Source organism: Chiroxiphia lanceolata, chromosome 8 (genome assembly GCF_009829145.1).
Source record: "Chiroxiphia lanceolata isolate bChiLan1 chromosome 8, bChiLan1.pri, whole genome shotgun sequence".
Classification (NCBI taxonomy): domain Eukaryota; kingdom Metazoa; phylum Chordata; class Aves; order Passeriformes; family Pipridae; genus Chiroxiphia; species Chiroxiphia lanceolata.
In genome coordinates this window covers 32,896,755-32,916,812 of record NC_045644.1, presented here as the reverse complement: position 1 = coordinate 32,916,812, position 20,058 = coordinate 32,896,755, and the positions used below count along the sequence as shown (strand labels likewise).

The 20,058-nt window shown below is 36.5% G+C and overlaps 1 protein-coding gene across 3 annotated transcripts in view; it reads left to right on the top strand.

Moving 5' to 3' along the window:
- The window catches only part of CTNNA3 (catenin alpha 3), a 431,146-nt gene that overhangs the window by 232,067 nt on the left and 179,021 nt on the right, over positions 1-20,058 (top strand). The window lies entirely within an intron of this gene.

Sequence of the window (20,058 nt, the reverse complement as noted above, 5' to 3'; positions counted from 1 at the left end):
TTTTCATGCTCTTAAAACGTGTGCTCATTTTAAAGGCCTATTTTTATCATGCTTTAGAGAACAAAAAAAGATGGAATTATTCATATGGTAAAACTCTCTACTGAATAAGGTTCATAATTAGACCTATAGTGAAAAACTGTTCCAGTCTGGCCAAGTTCTTGTTTCAGATCGTATGGGAATGTTATGTTCTAGTCAGATTTAGTTAAGATACCCAGAAAATTGTTAATTAAAAAATTTCTTGAGTTCTTTCAAGTTAGATTTCATTCTGAAGTTTTAGCTAGGATAAGAAAAAAAAAACTATGATCATTTTTTTGGCATTGTTATCTACCTGCTTAAATTCTCATTTAAAACTTCGGGTTAAATCACAGTGTCTAAAAAATGAAGGAAGTGCAGAAATGGGAGTAGTATATCTTAAGTGAATTCACATCAGATGAGAAGCAACACATCAGGGAGGAACAAGAAGGACCAGTTAGATTTCATATATGAAATGTAGCTATTACAAGACACACAGTTGTGGCTCTTATCTTATCAAGCTGCCCATGTCAGAATTTGAGTCCTCTTTAAAGATATATATACCAATTGTTTAATGATCAGAAATCAGTGACAGTGGCCATCTTATAAAACTTTTAAATCAGACACTGATTAACAGTTTCAACAAACCAACCAAATGATAAAAGACTTTGAGCAGAAATTGAATTAGTCCTTCATGAGCAACTTTCACTGGCTTCCTTTAACATCCAGTTCTTTCATGAAGTATGCACATTTGTCAGGTCTTTAATGTAGAAGCACTACAATATGACTGAATCCCAGGAACACTTATTTAAAAAGAAAAAAAGGAAGTGGAAGAGAACACAGCCAATTTCAGCTTCAGCATGCACAATTAGCCACTGACTTTTTTCACAACTACTGCAAAAATGAAATGCCAAAGTGGACAGCACTTCAGAGTAAGGTATAGATACAACATTATCTGTCATCTGAAATTACATTTGTTTCCTTCTTTTGATTTAAACTGAAAAAGGAATGCAGAGACATTGCAATCCAGGCAGGTTTCTGTACTAATCTACCTTCTGTTGAGAAGACATGAATGAACTCATGTTCACTTGTGAAGAGGTTTCTTATATGGATATAGAATCTCGTAGTTACATATGTCTGATGAAGCAAAGTACGCTTAGGCAGAAGGCTGTAGCATAAGTCAGACCTGAGGATATATCACAAATTCCTTGCTCCCTCCCTTACACCTTTTTTCCAGTAGGGGGACAAGAACTGGCTGGGGTATTTCCAGAATTACAGTGTGTAGCTCTTTGACTACAGGCTACTGTGTTGCTTACCCTTCTCGCAGTTACGTCTTAATTGTGAAATAAGGAGACACCCCTCAGTTGTTCCAGAATGCCACACTGAACTTAGTTCAAAATGTTCCTTTTTAAGAGCTACTGTAGCACGAAGATTTAACAGCTTTTCAGAAGTAGCAAAAGTAAAAACATCTGAAGTGCTAGTGCTTGATTCAGAACACAGCAATTACATTAGACAAGAGAAAGGAACTAAAAAGTCAGTTACAAGTGAACTCTTTCAAAGTTTGAATAACCATGTTAGAGGCCCAGAGCAAATACACAGTACATATCAGAGAAGACTTTGAAACGACCTCAGAACATTCAAATGGGTCAACAGTAATGTGAATCGAATACCAACCAATAAAGTTAAATCACAGTGACTTTAAACTAATAGCATGCAGAAGGGCTTGCAAGAATTGCATGAAGAGAACCCTTTTTCAAACAAGTCAGGTCCAGCAAGTCTTAAAAAAGTCTGTGATATGACTGAAATATTTTTAAGAGTGCTCAGTGAGTGCAAATTCGTCCGTCTTCATTAGTAAAGGAGTTGGTAGGATTCTTATGGATGTCAGAGATCATCCTCATGAACACAGGTGAAGAAGTCACAGAAAAACTGATAGAACAAATAGAAATAAGTCTTCAGAACCCTGTGTTCTTTTTTCCACTAGAGGTGTTTGCCAAACTTCTGACTGTGGTGTGTAGTCACGCTAAAAAGTGCCTCTGTATCAGTGCTGCTACTGCTGTTTCTACATCTGTCATGTAAACTCCTAGTGCCATATGATAAACAGCACCAGGGCAGGAGGGATGTTGATCTGAAGAGTTTTAGTGACAATCCTGTTTACTGTTAAACAATGGTGCAAGGCACTGAACAGGTAAGCTCAATCTACTGCATAGTGTTTTATATAACGAGGCATTGGGACTTTTTTCATGTGACGTGGTTTCAAGTCCTATTTGCTCTTTTGCCCTCAGATACTCCTGTATTATGAAAATGTTGAGCACAAATCTATTAATGCATTTATAGATGTAGCACAACCTTATCTGCTGTCACAGAAAACTATTATTATTATTATTATTGTTATCGTGTAGGCTATTTTTATGATTGCCACATTTTCTTCCTGTGTGTAACAGTCTGGCCCACTGAGTTTTGGCAGCCTGTCTCTTCAGCCCAATATTACCCAGTCAAGTTTTTAAGGATGTAAAAAAGCTTGATAAATACAACTTGAATATATAAAAGTTCTTTTCTACCCATTAACATAAAAAAACTTGTAGTGCATCCTACAGAGCTGTTTTAATGCACAGTTACGAAGAAATGCCTAACTGTGTTGTTGAAGCATAAATATTTAAAAGTAAACCTAGTACTCAGTGTACAGTCTTTTTCATATTATTATAACATATTTGGTATATCAGTGAAGAACTGCTTTATGAAGACGTTGCAAGTTGTAGATGTTTTCTTGGCTAGTCTTCACTGTTTCTAGATGGGTATCATAATTCATATTTTACAGTAAAGATGAACATATAATGAAAATCTAAACAGTGGGATAAAGGCTGATGAGAACAGTTTTATACCAGTCCTCCACTACTGTAATTATGACTGTTTTCAGTGCACTTACTTGTTTCCAACAGGGGCCTCATTGTATTTGATTGTGTCTCAGGATATGAAAAGGCTTTCCAGACTTTAGAATACATGCAGATGAAGGTTAGAACACAGTGTGGTAGCATGATTAATATAACAGCTGATCTTGTCATAATAATACAGTGTTGGCTCTTTGTTACATAAACTGCAACTGTGTTTTGTCCATCAGCCTTGATAATGCACAGCAGCAAAATGTTCTTGCTACAATAGCACCAAACCTTCAGATCCTGAAGATCAAAGCAGTAATTCTACTCATTCTGTGGTTACCTGTGTCAGCTTCCAAATTACCTTCAGTGTTATATCTGAGTGGCTTTTTTTTTTTTTTTTTTTTTTTTTGTGATTGTATCTGTGGCTTGCCCTTGCTTTTGTTTCCTGGCAGGCCTATTTCCTTGGCACTAGAAGTAATAATCCTTGATTTCAATTTTCCCACCCAAAGTGAACTTGTAAGAGTCTGTCTCCATCCATATATTGTCTTTTACACGTTAAAATATGCCCAGTTAATATTTACTGGTGAAAAATGCATGGGGAACCACGCTTTAAATTTATTTCTCTAATTTCAAGTGATAAAGATTAAAATATGCCTCCCTGCTTTGTAATAGGCCAGCACACTTTATCTCTTTTCCCTTTCAGAATGGAAATAATTCTCAAAAAGACTTATTTTAAAAGGGACAGGCGTTTCATAATTTCCTCAATGATTTCTCAGTTTACTCACAGAATCACAGACTCACAGTCCATGCCTAACACCATAAGATAACACCACCACTCACAGGCAAGTTGATATGAAGAAGGATTTGATATGTATATAGAAGATGAGTGAATAACGTATAGTAAGTTGCAGTGTTTCAAGCAAGGACTGTAATGATTTTGACTTCTGCTTTGTAGAAAATAATGGTGTTTCTAATTTGTCTGTTTTGTTTCCCTTCACTAAGGATTTCATTTCTTCCTGACTCTTATCTCTTCTTGCTGTTACAACTTGGGTACTCTAAATTTCCTGCCACTTGAATACTCTTTATGCTGACTTTTTTTTCTTTGCTTTCTTGTAAAAATTGTTCTGTATCTGTGTTTTGAGTGTATAAAGAATGTTTTATGCATATTTTAAAGTAGCTGTATAGTATTTATGGACATATTTAGAACTCCCGGTTCTACAATACAATTGTGTAACTTAAGAGCCAATACAGTGCTCAGAAAACTCCAGGTAAAAATGTCCGTATTGCTTGTACTGAATTATCCATCAGGAGTACATAGTCATGGGCAGTGCTGAGCTGGGTGAACGTGAGAACAGGTGTGCCCAGGTGGGCAGGACCAATGGCACCTGGCCTGCCACCATCCCTGAAGGTATCTAAAATGTGGCACTTTGGGGCATGGGGCAGTGGTGGACTTAGCAGTGCAGGCTTTACATTTGGACTCAGGGATCTTAAAGGTGTTTTCCAACCCAACGTTTCTGGGATTCTGTATTTCTCTTGTGCTGGCATCTAGATTGGTAAACTGGGACTCTGCCAGCTTCACTCTGAGCAATTGATGTCCTCTCCCTTGCACTGTCTGGGTATTCCCATTGTTGCATAGAGACCCAGGGAAGGATCCATCTGCCAGTCTAGGTTGCAGGAGGCAGACCAGAGAGATTTAAATTGGGCTTTAACTCTTTAGATGTTGGTACATTAGTGTTTGAAGCTGGAGTTCTGGCCTGGCTGTAACAACATGACACAAACCTATCCACAAAGCTCTTTCTGGTAAAATTATTTGCAGTTAAAATATGTGTATACATCCTGAGGTGTTGTCTTTGTTCAGTGTTCGTTCTGTGTCTGGCTACAAGCTCATTGAGAAAAATGAGAAATAACTGTAAACCAAGACAGGCTTTGAACTTCATCTCCGGTCTCTCTCATCACTAGGGGTAGCTGTTCTTCGGCATTCCTGTTATGGAGAGTTACCTTAATCTCTGTGTGGATCTGGCAAGAAATTATTAGCTAACATGACACAGATAACAGGCATCACTGCGCTTCTAGGGCCATGTCATGTGAGATGTATATTTGTGAGGGACTGAGCAGTGACAAGGTGTAGTTTTCAAAATCTTTTGACTTACCCAGGATTTAGTTAGAATATAAAGAATAAGAGAGCCAGAAAACATAATCTTGTAGCAGAATCTAAAATGTTTACAGCTTTTATATTGTTAAACTACAAGTGGGACTCAGATATTTTTTAGCATAGTGTTTTGTAGTCTGCAGCCAGGAAATGTGTTTTACAACCTTACTGGATCTTGATTTGCAATTAAGTTGAGATGTCATCATTGAGCCTCAGGTGAATGAGGCTCTGCAGTTAGCAAAACAAAGCAAAAAGGTTTTAATTTTGTTCTGGCATATGTCCAAAAACTGAAGATATTTTTGAATTGTATTAGAAACGTGAATGGTCCAAAAACTTGTGGAGGTTAAATTCTTCATGAGGTCACAGATGGCACTTAGCATCCTTTATAGGAACCACCAGCTTTTAGAGTTTCAGTCTGAGTCTTCTGTGCTGGCTTCAGTGACTGCAGTACAGGTGCTAATGAGGAAAAATAATTTAGAAGCATTTTTCAGTTTAGCAGCATTTCCTATTAATTTAAATTCCAAGAGTGGTATCAATGCTGTTTGTACTCTAAATAAGTGCATGTTGTGCACCCATATAATTTATGATATTTTCTGGCTTATTAATCAGTGCATTGAATCAAATTTTTGTCTCATTTAAACATTGGAACAGTCTTTTCTTACAATACTTTACTTATTTTAACAGTGTATATCATTATGCAGCAAGGAGCATGACCCATATTTTGTGAAAGCTGTGTTGTGGTAGGTGACAGTCAGAGGATGCTAATTGCTAATTAGAGACTAACTATTGCTAACTAGAGAGGATGCTAACTGCTTCTGTAATAATAGAAACATATTTGTGACAAAGATTTTGTTTCTCGAACTTCAGTTTCTCTTTCAAAAGACTGGAGAAAAACTTCTTGATAAAGCCCTGCCTTGCAATTCCAAATTGCTGCCTCGAAAGTCAACAAGTAAACCCTTTGAAAATTACAGATTTGTTTTCAGAGTTGCTTGTGTTAGCTTTTCCAAGATGCCATTCTGTCACCTGGTGTGTTCATGCTCAACTCTCCATTCTTCATTACTAAACTTATTCCCGAGGTTGGAAGCTGTTTGTTTTCAGCCACAGTTGGTCTGTGCCTTCATTTTATGGCAATGTCTCTTTGTATCAGCCTTGAAATGCAGGAGGAGCCACCTTCTAAGTGACAATGTCTAATTAGTACTTTGTAAGTTCAGGGATGGCAGGGTTGCATGGAACCACCTCCAGAATTTAAAGTTAGCAAGAACTGGCAACTCCTGTCCTTCTCTGCCCTATGTTGAATGTTCCTTGATGCTGGAATTGAGTTGCCTGATTTTTGTTTCTTCACTGATTTCCATCATATATCATTTAGAGCCCCTGAGCATACTATTCTTTGGTATATCAGTTATATGTGAAAATGAAAGCAAAGTGTTGTTTGTGCTGCTTAGAAGCTTGTTCTTATTTTCTTTTTTTAGCTTTATTAGCAAAGTTACCTACAGTGTACTTAGGTTTACCAGCTCCTTCAACTAATGCACTGAACCTTTCAGTTTTGTTGTCTTGCTTTTATTTAGGCTCAGGTTACAGAAAAAAAACTTGAGTGTATTTATCTTTCAAAATGATATTGGATACCATTAGGTGGGATCACTTTTTAGTGGATGATATCTGTTAAAAGCATAGCACTTACTTGTGCATTGCACATTTCACAACCTTGTGATTGCCAGCAAGCTACTGTTAGAACTGTTCATAATGCTAAATGAAAAGTGCAACATTTTCAGTAAATGCCATACTTAATATATATTATGGTAAGTGGTTAAAGATATTTTGTGTATCATGGGATCTTTATGTCTTTTTTGCATGAGGAATAAGTGGATATTACTGTGTATTTTGTTTAGCCTATTTGATCTACCCTATACATGTAATTCCTGCACTTGCTGGCTGCTTACTGCAAAAACAGCAACAAAGCAAATATAGCTATAAGCATCCTTTCTTGAGCTTTGGTAGAGTATGTGTGTACTTGTGTATTCTAAACAAAACCTGCACTTAATGTGTTTGCAAGCACTACAACTTCCTTCCCTCTCAAAATTTCTTGAAACCTGGGTAAGAATACCCAGAGGCTCCAAATACACATTGCCTGTATATTGTTAGGGACTTTTCAGAGCTGCTTATGGTGGATTGAACTGGAATGTTTTAAAAGCTATGTCCCAGTCCCTATAGCCTCCATCTATCAGTTTTGCTTAAAATGTCACTAATTTGAGAAAGAGAATACTTTATTTGTTTTACATGCTTGAAAGTGCTATGGGATTACCATGATGATTTAATGAAAGCACTGTTTTGTTGGCTGTCTCTCAGCTTTTGGGTTTGGACTTGGCTGGTGTGGAATATGTGAAGGGATCCTGTTTGACTACATAATTACAACACAAAGGTCCTTTTTCTTTTTTCTCAGAGTGGGTTCTCAGGGCAGTGTAAATCAGACATAGCTTCTGTGCCCTGTAGCTCTGTCTGCTGTTCTCCCCTCTTGATCGCTTGGGAGGGGACAAGCAGTTGCCCTGAGAGGTTTGATGGGATTCCTCCAAAGCCAGAGAATCTTTCAGTTGGCACCTGCTCTGCTAAGACTTAATATAAGCACTTAAAATAAGCATGAATCTGAGTCTGATAGTCTTAAGCAAGAAAAACTGAGCCCTGGTTCGGCAAACTCGTTTCAGTTCCAAGTATCCTTCTCACTCATACCTTGTGAGTAGGAAAAAACTCTTCCATAATTTATCATTTAATTTCTTTTTTGTAATTACAGAAGAAAGAAGAAACCTTGCCTGGGATATTTACTTTGCCTTTTCTGCTTAGTTTTCCTATTTTCTTTTTTTTTTTTCTTATGATTTTGATTTGGCTGTTATTAACATTCTCTGCAGACACACTGTCATGTGAGTTTTGTGCTTTGTGGAATGTGGTTTACTACAGCATCCATTTTCTCTTATGCTGTCAGCACAGTCTGGCATAGAGCCTTTTCATGTACAATTGCTCTTATATTTTCTTGGATCCTATTAATGTGGTTTTGTTCAATTATTATTTTTACTTGCTTTTCATGTATAATATTGTTACGTGACTGCAGAGGTATTTTGTCTACAAAACATGCTCTAGTTAAAAATGAACATATGGCACCCTTGAATATCCCTGAAAAAGGGACTTTTAAATGTAAACTTTCAGAGTGAAAATTTTAGTAGTTTAAGAAAGGAGATATCCAGACACTTTTTTTTTTTTTTTTAAGGCATTGCTTGTTGCAGTCTGGAAGTGCAGCACCCTGAAGTGTGTTTGATACAACAAATGCATTATGAAGTATATTTATTTACATACAGAAGATGATGTCAAATTGAAGCTACACTTTCAGTACTGTCTTTTAATATGTTTTATACTTTTATAAACAGTTGATATCTGAACTGATTCCACATTTTTTCCCTCAATACCAGATATACAGTTTTTTTGGTGACTTTGGAAGAGGGATACCAGGATATCTTTTGGTGCAACGAGATTGGAGCGAGAGGGATTACACAAGAGCTTACGTTATGCCATAGTGTTCATAGTATGATAGCAAATATTTTATTCATGGAAGTCTGAAGTAAGATAAATAATGTCACGTTATCTTCATTCTCAGAATCTCACAGTTTTACTTTATGCTAAATCTCTTTCCATGGCACTTATTAGCAGTATTTTCTAAGGTATCTCTGAGTATTTATTTCCCAAATTAACATAAAATTTGATTTTCTTTAACTTGCTATGCTTAAATGTGGCTCTCAAATATGGTGAATTGAGAGCTTTGTGCATGTGCTGTTTTCAGCCTTCCCTCAGATAAGCCTGCAGTATTGGCAGTTTATAAAGTAAACCAGTCAGTCTGGCATATTTATCTGTATTTATATTTGCATAGTATGTGTGATTATTGCCATGTGTTTGAATAATACGTCTCTGTGTGTCATGAAATGCAGAGATACATAGTCAGTAGCAGCAAATGCTGCAGCATCTTGGAAGAACCAGGAGCTGAGGTGGCTTTTGGCTTGGTGGCACTTCCATCAGTAAGTGTGTGAGAAGCTTCAAAACTCTCTGCCAGCTAGTAAATGCAAATGGTCAGTGGCTTCACCTGTTAGAACAAAGAAAGCACTTGCAAAGAACAAAGAAAATTTCCTTAGCAGTAAAGTTTGCAGTCTGGATGGACATTTGGCTCCAGCCTGGCTTATCTTAGGGCCACTCAGTGCCGTGGGCTGGGAACCACGGCGGGAGCGGATCAAGGATTGGACTTGATGATCTCAGAGGTCCCTTCCAGCCCGACTGATTCTGTGGTTCTATGATTCTTATTTATGCATCCATCATGTGGCTGAGAGTTGGCTGAACTTCCTCTGACCTCCATACACTGTCTTGAGGAGCAAGAAGGGAGATCTGAGGGCAAACTCTGTCATTTTATTAAGGAAAAGTTTCAAATCTTACATTACGTGCCCCCTTTTAGGGTATGCAAACAGCAGATCTTTTAAAGACCTGGATTACAGGTCGTTATAACACAATCTGAATATTTCTTTAATATAAATACATCTTGTATGCTTATATTAAAAAATGCAAACTCTAAATGAATTTTCTTGCACATTACAGCTAGTGAAGGATGTTTACATCCTTCTTCTAAGGTCCTACTTAGCTTTTTGCTTTTAATCTTCTGAGTTTGTGCATTTTTAACATTCTTTAAACTTTACATATAATTCAGTAGCACATATTTATAGCTAGAACAGGTTACTCATTAGATTTCAGCCAAGTATTTCATTTATTTCATTGAAAGTGAAGGGATTAGTATAAATCATAAAGGAAAAAGATCTTTGAGTTCTGTAATATTTTTGCTTTACTCAACATAATTCCTAGTTCCTTTTCTACTGATTCTGTTCTAGTTAGATACTTTTCCTTTCCTTTTTTTACTGTATTCTTCCATGGAGCTGATGACAATTGTAGGCAAATTTAGGTTAATTTATAATCCATCAATTCTTTGGCCAATTAGAGATGTAAATAATTAAAAAATTAAAATGAAACTTGGAAATTTAGACAAAAATTCTCTACAATGTTTAAGGTAAAAATTTCTGCAGAAAAGGAACTTCCAACATGAGGCATGATTGCTTTGTTAGAATGTCAAAAACGTTGCATTCTGAGCTTGAACTTTCCGCAGGTGTATTTGTTTATTTCTGTGTGAAAACAAAAATGCAGCAGAGAATTTCTGCATAGAACTGCAGAGGAATATGCCCTGAATAGCAGACTTCCCTGATCTCCTGCAGGATTCTGCAGATCCCTGCCCTGTGGGAGACTGTAATGTTCAGTTGCCTTCCCTGCGTGCTGTCACACAGCCTCCCTTGTTCTGTTTGTTAACTGCAGCTTTTAAAAAATTGGGGTTTTTTTTCCTCTCTTGTAGCACAGAAACCCAGGATCTTCAAGCTTGTGCTGAGAGTATGATCCAACAGCCCAAGTAATGCACCGATTTCTCACTGTCCAAATCAATCTGGTAAATAAATGGCTGTGCAATGGCCTCTTTTCTGGCAGTTGTTGGTGTTAAAGGATCATTCCGGTGCTCTTTTATCAACCTCTTTCGTGTTCGTTCCTCCTGAAATGCTGACAGAATTTACCTGAAGTAGAATAGATCTTCTCTTGTTAACAGCAGTGATTTTTTTTGAGATAACATTTGAGTGTTTGAAACATTTAGTCATGAGCTTCTAGGAAAAACACCTGGGAGCCATTTCATTGCCTTGCTATTGAGAGTGGGATGTTTTGTTCCAAAGTGACTGAATTCACCTGGTGAAGCGATTGCATCGACTATTATTTGCTCTGACAATCCCCAAAAAGTCTTGTGTTGATACTTCTTACCTTGTGGTGCTCTGTATGGACAGGACAGGAATTCGTACAGTCTGGACTCATTATACATACAGGGTGCTGGTGAGGGTTTAGCTGAAGTATTTGTAAATTTGAGATTTACCATAGTCCTCTCCCTAAAAGCTGGATTTTCATTCACTGCACGTGCTTAAGTGACTGCCAGCCTCCTAGATTCACGTATTACATCACAGTGTGGTGTTAAATTAAATTCATTACTTTGGGTTGTAAAGGGATTAACTAATACAATTAATACATAATGAAATGGAATTACATTTTTTGTCTGTTTAGGGTTTCAGCATTTGACTTTTCTTTAAAAGTACAGTTTTGAACTGAGACAAATCCATGTATATTATTTGAACTGGCCAACCTTTGCCTGGTTTAGAGCTGAGAGTCTGACAAGTAGCTATTTTCATAAGGTTTCTGTCTGCAGGCTAAGTTCCATCATGGGTTTATCTCAAAACAGCTTCCTTCAAATCATTCCACATAAATGTTATAGAATATAAGATATGTGTGAGTGAAAATAAAGGTGTTTTTAGAATAATTACAAGTGCAAATGCCTTTATTGATATAGGCACAGCTGAAATCTCAGATCAAGGGAATCAGGGAAATCAATCTTCATTACCAATCCAATGTGGTACAAAAATATGCTTGGTTTTCTTTTAAAAGAAGTATCATAGCAAGTCTGTTCTATCAGAGATCATGAATAGCATCATAGAGATCTTCTCAGAATAACGTCTACAAACGTAGCAAACTTCATAAAGGAAAAAAGAAATCACCTTCTTAGTTTTACTGTTCTACCTCTTCATGGTACTCCTGGATGTAGTGGGAAAATAAGGAGAAAGTGTGATGTTATTGTGTGGTATGGAGTGGCTATGAGGACTTGAAGGATCTTTTTTTTGGAACTATGTTTATAATAACTTTATATATTTTTAAGTATTTATATGTATATTTATAATGCAGTTTGATTTAATCATTGTTACACTCTTCTTAAGTCCGTTGGAATCTGTGTACACAGTACATTGTGCATTAAATCAGCACATCTAAAACCACAGTAAAATTGGTTTTGTTTTCTTGAGAAATGCAGGCTGTGCCTTTGCTGTGCTGGAGAAATAGCACTTTGGAACCTGGAGTAACTCAGGCAGTCCCTGGGTGTGGCAGAAGTCGAGCAGCTTAGTGCTGGACATTTTTTCCTATTTATGACTGCTGTTTAAGAACATAACTTTTTGATTTAGAGTGCAGCTAAGACTTTTAAACGATCTGGATGAGAAAGACTGTCTCAGCAGCTCCACTCTATTTTACTTTGAATTTTCTTCTGCCTCCATCCCCTTCCTCCCTTTCATAGTAGCATATAATCTCCCAGCAATTCATATGATAGTTCATCATAGGAAAGTCTTATGCTGCTGTTGTAGGCTGAAATTCTCTCCAACTAATTTTCTATTTTCCTGCTGTAAAAGTGCCAGGACACTTTGGTGAAAGGTAGATGGATATTCAATTAAAAACTTCTGTACTAGCAGCTTAGAAAATTACTTCTTAGTAAAAAGCATATTAACCTGAAACCTGCTTCTTGCTGTCACTTAATAGTCTGGATGCTGCTGTATTTCTATTTATGTTTGCCTATCCCTCCTGCATCATCTGTCAGTGACAGTAACATCTAATTAAAAGAAATCTAACATCTTTTTTACTCCCTGCTGATTCCTCCACCAGTCTTAAAGTGTAAATACAAGCCCAAATAAAGTACCACTGGCCCTTCAGGTTTCTCTGTCAAGTGTTAAGACTGTCATATTTTGAATAAGAAATGCCTGTGGCTTTTGGTTTTTGCATTAGAAGTGGTAAGTGATGGTTGTATTTGCTTTGCAAAAGAGCAGTTATGACACACTCACTTCCTAGGACACTTTCCCCCCCCAAAAAATTACTAGAAAAATATGGGTGTTTTTAGGATCACCTTGGAATTGTCCTGAATTTTTCTGATGTTCCCAATGTGAAAAAGTAGGAAGACACATGATATAATGAGATATTTGTTTTATGTATAATTGAATAAAAATTGAAGACAGCACAAGTTCCTCCTTTCATCCTTTGACTGGATCACAGTCACTTTCAAGAGGATTTAGTATCCCAGGAATCCAGCTCTGTCCTTTGAGACAGCCTGGCCACCTTCCCCAGCTTCAGTTGACTAACACCAATGTTTTTGGAGAGTGGATTAAAATGTGCAATATTAAGCATATTTCACCAACATAATTCTTTCTGAGATTTTTGGATTAACTAGGACCTGAAGATTTCAGTGTTGGTTTGATTATTTTTAAAAATAATTAAAGGTTTATGCATTCTAAATCTTTGTTTCTGGGTTTTTTAGGCTGTTTTATGCGTGCTTCTTTAGAATTAAATTTGTTTTACGGCATTACAAACTATATGTAACTGAAAGCTAGTAGAGTGTTACACTGGGAGGCTTTAAATTTGAGGCTTTTCCTGCATATTGATTGGGAAAAGGTAATTCAAACAGTGAGGAGAGCCCTTGGTACTCCAGCTGATACCAGCAGAGGTTGAGGTAATTAATTTCTTATGAGGTACTTCAGATCTCACTGCATTAGATTCAGAGGGAGTATTCCATGCTGGCTTGAAAAGGAGAAAATTGACACTCTCATATTGAAGCTGTTGAGGAAAAAAAAAAACCCTATATATAATGAGAAACAGATGAGAAACAGTTCCACATGAAAAAATCCCTATTTGCTCTGTATGCCCTTGTAGGGTTTGGTTTCCCACCCTGCCCTCATTTTTTTTTTTTGTTTTGTTTTGTTTTGGTTTTGTTGTTGTTTTTGTTGTTGTTGTTGTTTTTAATATACTTAAATGTTTATCACAGAAATATGTTTTCTTGAGTCAGGTGTCTTTCAGGAAGTGCACTATGGTGGGTGTATTAGAGTAGGAAATCTGTGTCACTGAGTGAATATGGTGATTTTGAACTTAAAACCACAGGTGAGTTATTCATTCTTTGTGCTTCCTCCATTAAAAAAGAAAGGTAATAACTGTCCTCATATATTAATTCCCCCTTGCAGGCTTTTGATGCACAGTAAATATAGGCTTTGAAATGCTGTATGGAAAGGCCTGAGAGTTTTTGTCTTTTCAAAAGAATTTTTGTCCTTTAAAATGTCAGAAATGTCAAGTTCTGCCTTTGCTGTGTTTTCAGCGGATTCCGTGAATAACTTCTAAAATGTTCATTTAAGAGATTTCTTGGGCAGAAGTTAGTAAGGTGTCACTGCTGTGAATCCTGTGTGTATAACTGTTCCTGCATCTAAATAGTTCCAGGTTTTAGTGAGGTTATCTGTGCTCAAAAAGTTATTCCTATCCCCTTCTGGGATGCAGAATAAAGAGAGGTCTTGAAAAAAAAGTTTGTTTGAAAGTGTGGGACAGACTTGAAAACTAGAACTGTAAAGAACTGGCTTCCTTTTGTGTTCAAATCTGACACAAACTTGTCCATTGAGATCTACAGGTTTGGAGAAGATCATTTTGGTTTATTGAATTAGACATGTGACCTTTAAGAAGGGATCTTGTTTTTTACTTGGACGTTGCACTTTGAGGAGCAAGCTGGAAATTTGAAGGGTAAAACAATGTTTACATGAATTCTGCATTTAGGGGGCAAATATTCCTGGGGCCTAATGACATCCAGATTGGTCCAAAGAGGTTCTGCCCCAGACTTGGCACTTGCAGGTGTGTCGTAGCCAAACACTAATCTTGGATGTTTTGTCTTTCTGTGTGACCTTCAAGATGCCAAATCCTTTGTCTCCTCCCAGCAAAGAATGTAAGAAGTGATTAGTTTTAGTTACTGATGGCTGAAGCACTGTGTTAACTAATTTTGGTAGAAGGAAACCAACTGTAATCAAGGTGACAAACCTCTTGACCCTTCTCCATTTATATTAAAACATGTGGACTAATAAAGACTGCAATGGGATTGAACTGGATCTTCCCTTACAAAGGCTTATTAGGTTGGGTTTTTTTTGATGCAGGTGCTTGTAGGTGTCTTTACTTTGTGAATTAGGATTTGAAAGATCAGGCTTTCTGTGAGGTGGGTACGAAAAAAAAATGTTTTTTGTCTTTGCACAGCAAATTCAGGTGTGGAAATTTCCCAAGTAATGACAACAGTTTCAACATGCAAAATAAATTGTGTCACTGCTTTTTAGACAATTTTTTTTCGTGCTATGGTTTTGTTTAGAATTTGTGATGACTTTGTAATCCAAAACGATTTATAAGCTCCATATACAAAAAAAAATTAAATGTTAAATGGTAAATTGTAACAGACATAAAATGCTGGGTATCTATGACTTTGCTTTAATGTCTTAAGTTGTATGATGGTTCATTTCTTTTTTTTTTTTTTTTAATTAAAGTACAATGTACAGGAGCCTATAATTACTGAGTATAGGATTATTGTCAGTCTACATATAGCCCCAAATAATCAGTCATTTAATTAGAGCTCTGACATTTCTTAACTTATTGTAGTATTGATTGGTGTTTACCTTTTAGCTTGACTTCTTTTTGAAAAATATTTCCATAGAGAACTGATTTCAATAAATGTGCTAGTCTTTTTTAAAATAAAATTTTCATGGGATACATGGAACTAAATCAAAATATATTTATCCCAGGGTCATGGTATGCTGCTGGAGACAATTGACAGAGGGCAGATTTAGATTGGATATTGGGAAGAAATTCTTCCCTGTGAGGGTGTCGAGGCCCTGGCACATGTTCCTAGAAAATCTGTGGCTGCCCCATCCCTGGAAGTGTCCAAGGCCAGGCTGGGCGGGGCTTGGAGCAACCTGGGCTAGTGGAAGGTGTTCCTGCCCATGGCAGGGGATTGCAATGAGATGATCTTTGAAGTCCTTTCCAAGCCAACCATTCTGTGATTCTGTGATAAACAAAGGAAGTCATGGCAGCAGATTGGATTTCTTTTTTCTATTCATTCCTCCCAGGATTGTACAATGAGTATTTGGGAACAGACACATCCCATGAAACAAAACGTGTTTTGGGGCCGTAGGTCTTTAAGTATGGAAATCTATTTCCAGAAGAGTCTTTGAGAACAATATGGTTTAAAGTTATGTATTTGGTTTTAAAAATGTATGTAATTTTAAACATTCCAGTGAAGTATCACTGCTGTGTTTCAGTTTATATTTGTTTAGATTAATGTGTAAATCCAGGAAGGCAAGATGAAGTTCCATCTGAATACATGAATATATATGAATATGTATATATATATATATATGAATATATTTGAATAGGATGAAAGTAAAGTAGTTCTTATGTTTATAGCTAAGACTCCAGCAGTTTTGGAATACGGAATTCAACAGGTATCTGTTCTCGTCATGGAATTGCTCCTTTTTACTCCACAACATGGAGAGGCTAGAGACTACAGATGTGGTTTAGAACATGTATGACTAGTTCTGAAAAATATTGATTTTATATTTAAAATCCCAGTGTCTCCTTCAGGTGTGTATGTCCAAAATATCCAGGGTGCTTTGTAAAGGCCTGTTACAATTTACTTTTAGAAGTTTGTGGTTTGCTTTTTGTTTGTTTGGGGTTCTTGTGGTTGGTTTGTTTGTTTTGTTTTTAATTAAGAGTATTTTGAGGGACCATTTACAAGACAAACCCTCAACCTACCAAATTAATTCTCTCTCCCCATTCTCTATATCGAGTAGAGGTGCAGGACCTTCAGAGGGGATGGCGAAGTGATTTCTGTAAGGAGTGCAGCCTTGCAAGGTTTAAGTAAACTTAAACTGGCTCCATTTCACTTGTTTGGTTTAGTCCTGCTAATGAGAGTACTTCAGTTCTCTGTTGTAACTGAATTGTGGATTATGTCTAAAGTGGGAGTGTTCACTGACTGATGTAATGAATAGTATTTGCTGTTTTAATACTTATGGCTGATTGTGTCCTCTTATATATCCTTTTTTATATAAGTGTTTATAAATTTAGCTCATGTCTATTAGCCTGAGTACTAGAAGAAATTAGATGATCATTTAAGTAGTCCTGCCCAAATTGTGATTTAAATGAAGTCTGTTAAAACCAGTGAGGAGATAGTCCTGTGTTCAGATGAGAATCTGCCCTTAGATATGGATTGTTTTAAATGAAAATCCAGCGGGAAAGATTTTCTCCACATGTGGTTTTTGAGTCATTCAACTCCTCTTGTTTGCCAGTGTGTGAAATAGTAGGCCTGTGTTATTATTGGCAACAACCAGCATTTATTTCAGGCTATCCAGTGTTAATTAAAAATACTTATTTTCACTTAGTGGAGTATTAATAACAGTGTGACTTAGTGCTTGTAAAATGTTTCAAATTTTAAAAATGCATTGAAATAGGAGTGGGATATTGCTTTTAGAATCTTTACAAGGGAGCAAAATCGCTGCTATTACATATATTTAACAGAAAATTACAGTAGGTGAATGCAGGAAAACTGAAAGGAGAGAGCTCAAGTGCTTGCTTTTTGAAATCCAGGCCCAGAATCGTTTGCATATTTTTCGTACCCCTTATCCTGATTCAGTCACCCTGCACAAGAAGGAACTATTTCAGGATAGGCTTGTTTGTTTTGAAGTACAGCAGTTATAAGAATGTTAATAGACAAGCAGATGCAGAGTGTTGCAAATACTGACCTGTGAGCTCTATCACTGGAGAGTGAAGCAGTGTAGGGGTATTTGGTCACCTTTAGTTTCACTGTGCTATCATTTTAATAGACACTTTTAAAATATTAAATCTGGTCTTTTTCAGTTCTTAAAAAGTGTAATCATCTAGTCTAGATCTTGAACTGTAACTGTCATGTACAGATCTGAGGTGGAAGTGTGCAGAGGAATAAAAACTTGAAGGAGTAATTCAGCATCTAAAGGTACGTGGGTACCAATGGGTGACTGGAGAACTCAGCACGAGGCCATTGATGTTTAGGAGTGTTCCCACAGGAGACTTTGTAGTCAGGTGTCCCTCTGACTTGAAAGGACTGTACACAATTTAGAAATTCTAAAGTCTTTATAAGCAGGATTTATGCGAACAGCAGTGTGGGGTTTTTGCTCTTTAAATTTCTTTGAAGAAGAAAGAGAGTCTGCAGTTCCGAGGTTACCTGCATTCTGGAAATGTCCACATTCTACAGCCTAAAGCTGCATTTTACAGCTTATTTGGCTCTTGGGGAAAACATGAGGTGAAGAATAACTTAGGTTAAAGTTAGATTTGCTTTCTAGACATTGACTTTTGACAATGTTAAGAATTTGCAAGTAAAGTATTTTTTTTCCTTGTTTTCTGTTCAATATATGCCACTCATTGACTGAGTGGTTTAGGTTTAGGTTTGTTTAGAGCCAGTTGTATCATTAGTTGCCACCTTTGAAATTGGACATTACTAGAGAACTAAAAAAAAAAAAAAAAAAAAAATCCCAGTATTTTACATTGATTCTATCTTAGTGGAAAATAGGCTCTGACTATAAAGCTTTCAAAGGATGTGCCATCTTTGTAGTCTGAAAATGCATAGGCATAAGCTGAGTTGTATCCACAGTGCTTTTACTGGCCCTGTTTACCTGGTAGTTTTTTGAAGGGATAAGTTTTCTTGTCAAGTTTTACAATAACTTACAAAACATAGTAGAGGAGACATTATTTGCTTTGGTTCCCGTGCAAGCTTTGGTATGAGAACCGATTGCATTACCGTGGTACAAAAAGTGAATGTCTACCTTTAGGGATTCCTTGAAGGTTTTAAGGTGAAGTTCAGACCTTTCTCCAAGGTCCGTAAGCAATTTCAGAAATAGAAAAATCACAGGAGAATTTCTAAGTCCCCTGAATATATAAGCTCAATTTTTAAAGTAATTGTTCCCTTTAGACTAATAATTTCAAGGCATTCATTTTATTACATTGTTCTTTCAGTTTTTTCAGTTTTTTTCCTGATCATCTCTAGTCATCTCTAGCTTTATTATTATTAAGCATATTGCTCTGCTCACAGATTATTTTGGGTTGGTTTTTTTTTTTAGCAAGGAAATAACTGACTGATGTATGATTTATTGTAGATAACAAGGTGCCTTGTTATCTGGTAGATGCCTACTGAGATATTACAAATTCTATATTAATTTTAATATTATTTACAAAACAGGAGAGTCATGTTCATAATACAGACATCCTGGTGTACTCTTCCTGAAGTCCAGATGCTGTGGTCAGTATACACAGCTATTTCTTCAACATTTATGAGAATCTGGTTCTTTTTGCTGTAAATGTTGAGCGCTGACTTAAGACTTTGTGTAAAGACACTTTCACTGTTTGTGGTTCTTTCCTTCAGACCAGGGCAGTCCAAAGTGAGTAATGATTGTTTGCTTTAGGGAAACAAACTTCATCAGGCATTTTGGTTTTTCCTGTAGTTTCTTTGCTAACAGGGAAAAAAACCATCCCAACCAGCTATAAGACACAGAGCTATTATGGTGATATTGTACAGAAAATATGCTGGGCAGTCCAATAAAAGTGTTAACTACACTTTTCAAATAGCTAACAATGATATAAGCACTTTGCCTATAGGTAGAAATGAAAAAAAATAACATTGTTTAGGAAGTGTACAACTGATTCTCTTAAGACCTCTCCACCATCACAAAAACTCAACCTTCTGGATGCTGAGAATGAATGTGCTGTTAAATGGAGAGGTACCATTTCATGAGCAATGAAACAACATCATTTCATTGCAACAGCTTGGACATTTTGAAACTCCCCCATTCTGTTTTCCAGGAATTAAATAATGACTGCTGCAAACTAAAGCATTACCAAACTGCATTGTGGCCATCTGAATTTATGACTTGTTTGTAGACAGATAACATTATTTTTCACACGAATATGGTGATAATGGATTGACATCAATAGTAATAATAATAATTCTATTAATGTTCTTCCACAAGTAACCCCGGATTACACTAAGAGTATTACAGCAATTCAGAAGTTGAAAAGTTTTTAATTTTGTTCCTATAGACTGCTACTAAAGCATATGTTTTCTTTCAGCAAATTACGCTTATCACCACAAATTGGCATTCTGTACATATTGGCTCTTGAAACGTATTAAAATCTGACAAAAATCTGTACACATATATGATTTACCAAATGCTCTGCTGAACTGAGGACAAAAAGAACATGCTTGCTGAGAAATCACAATTAACCATCTTTGTGTTTTCT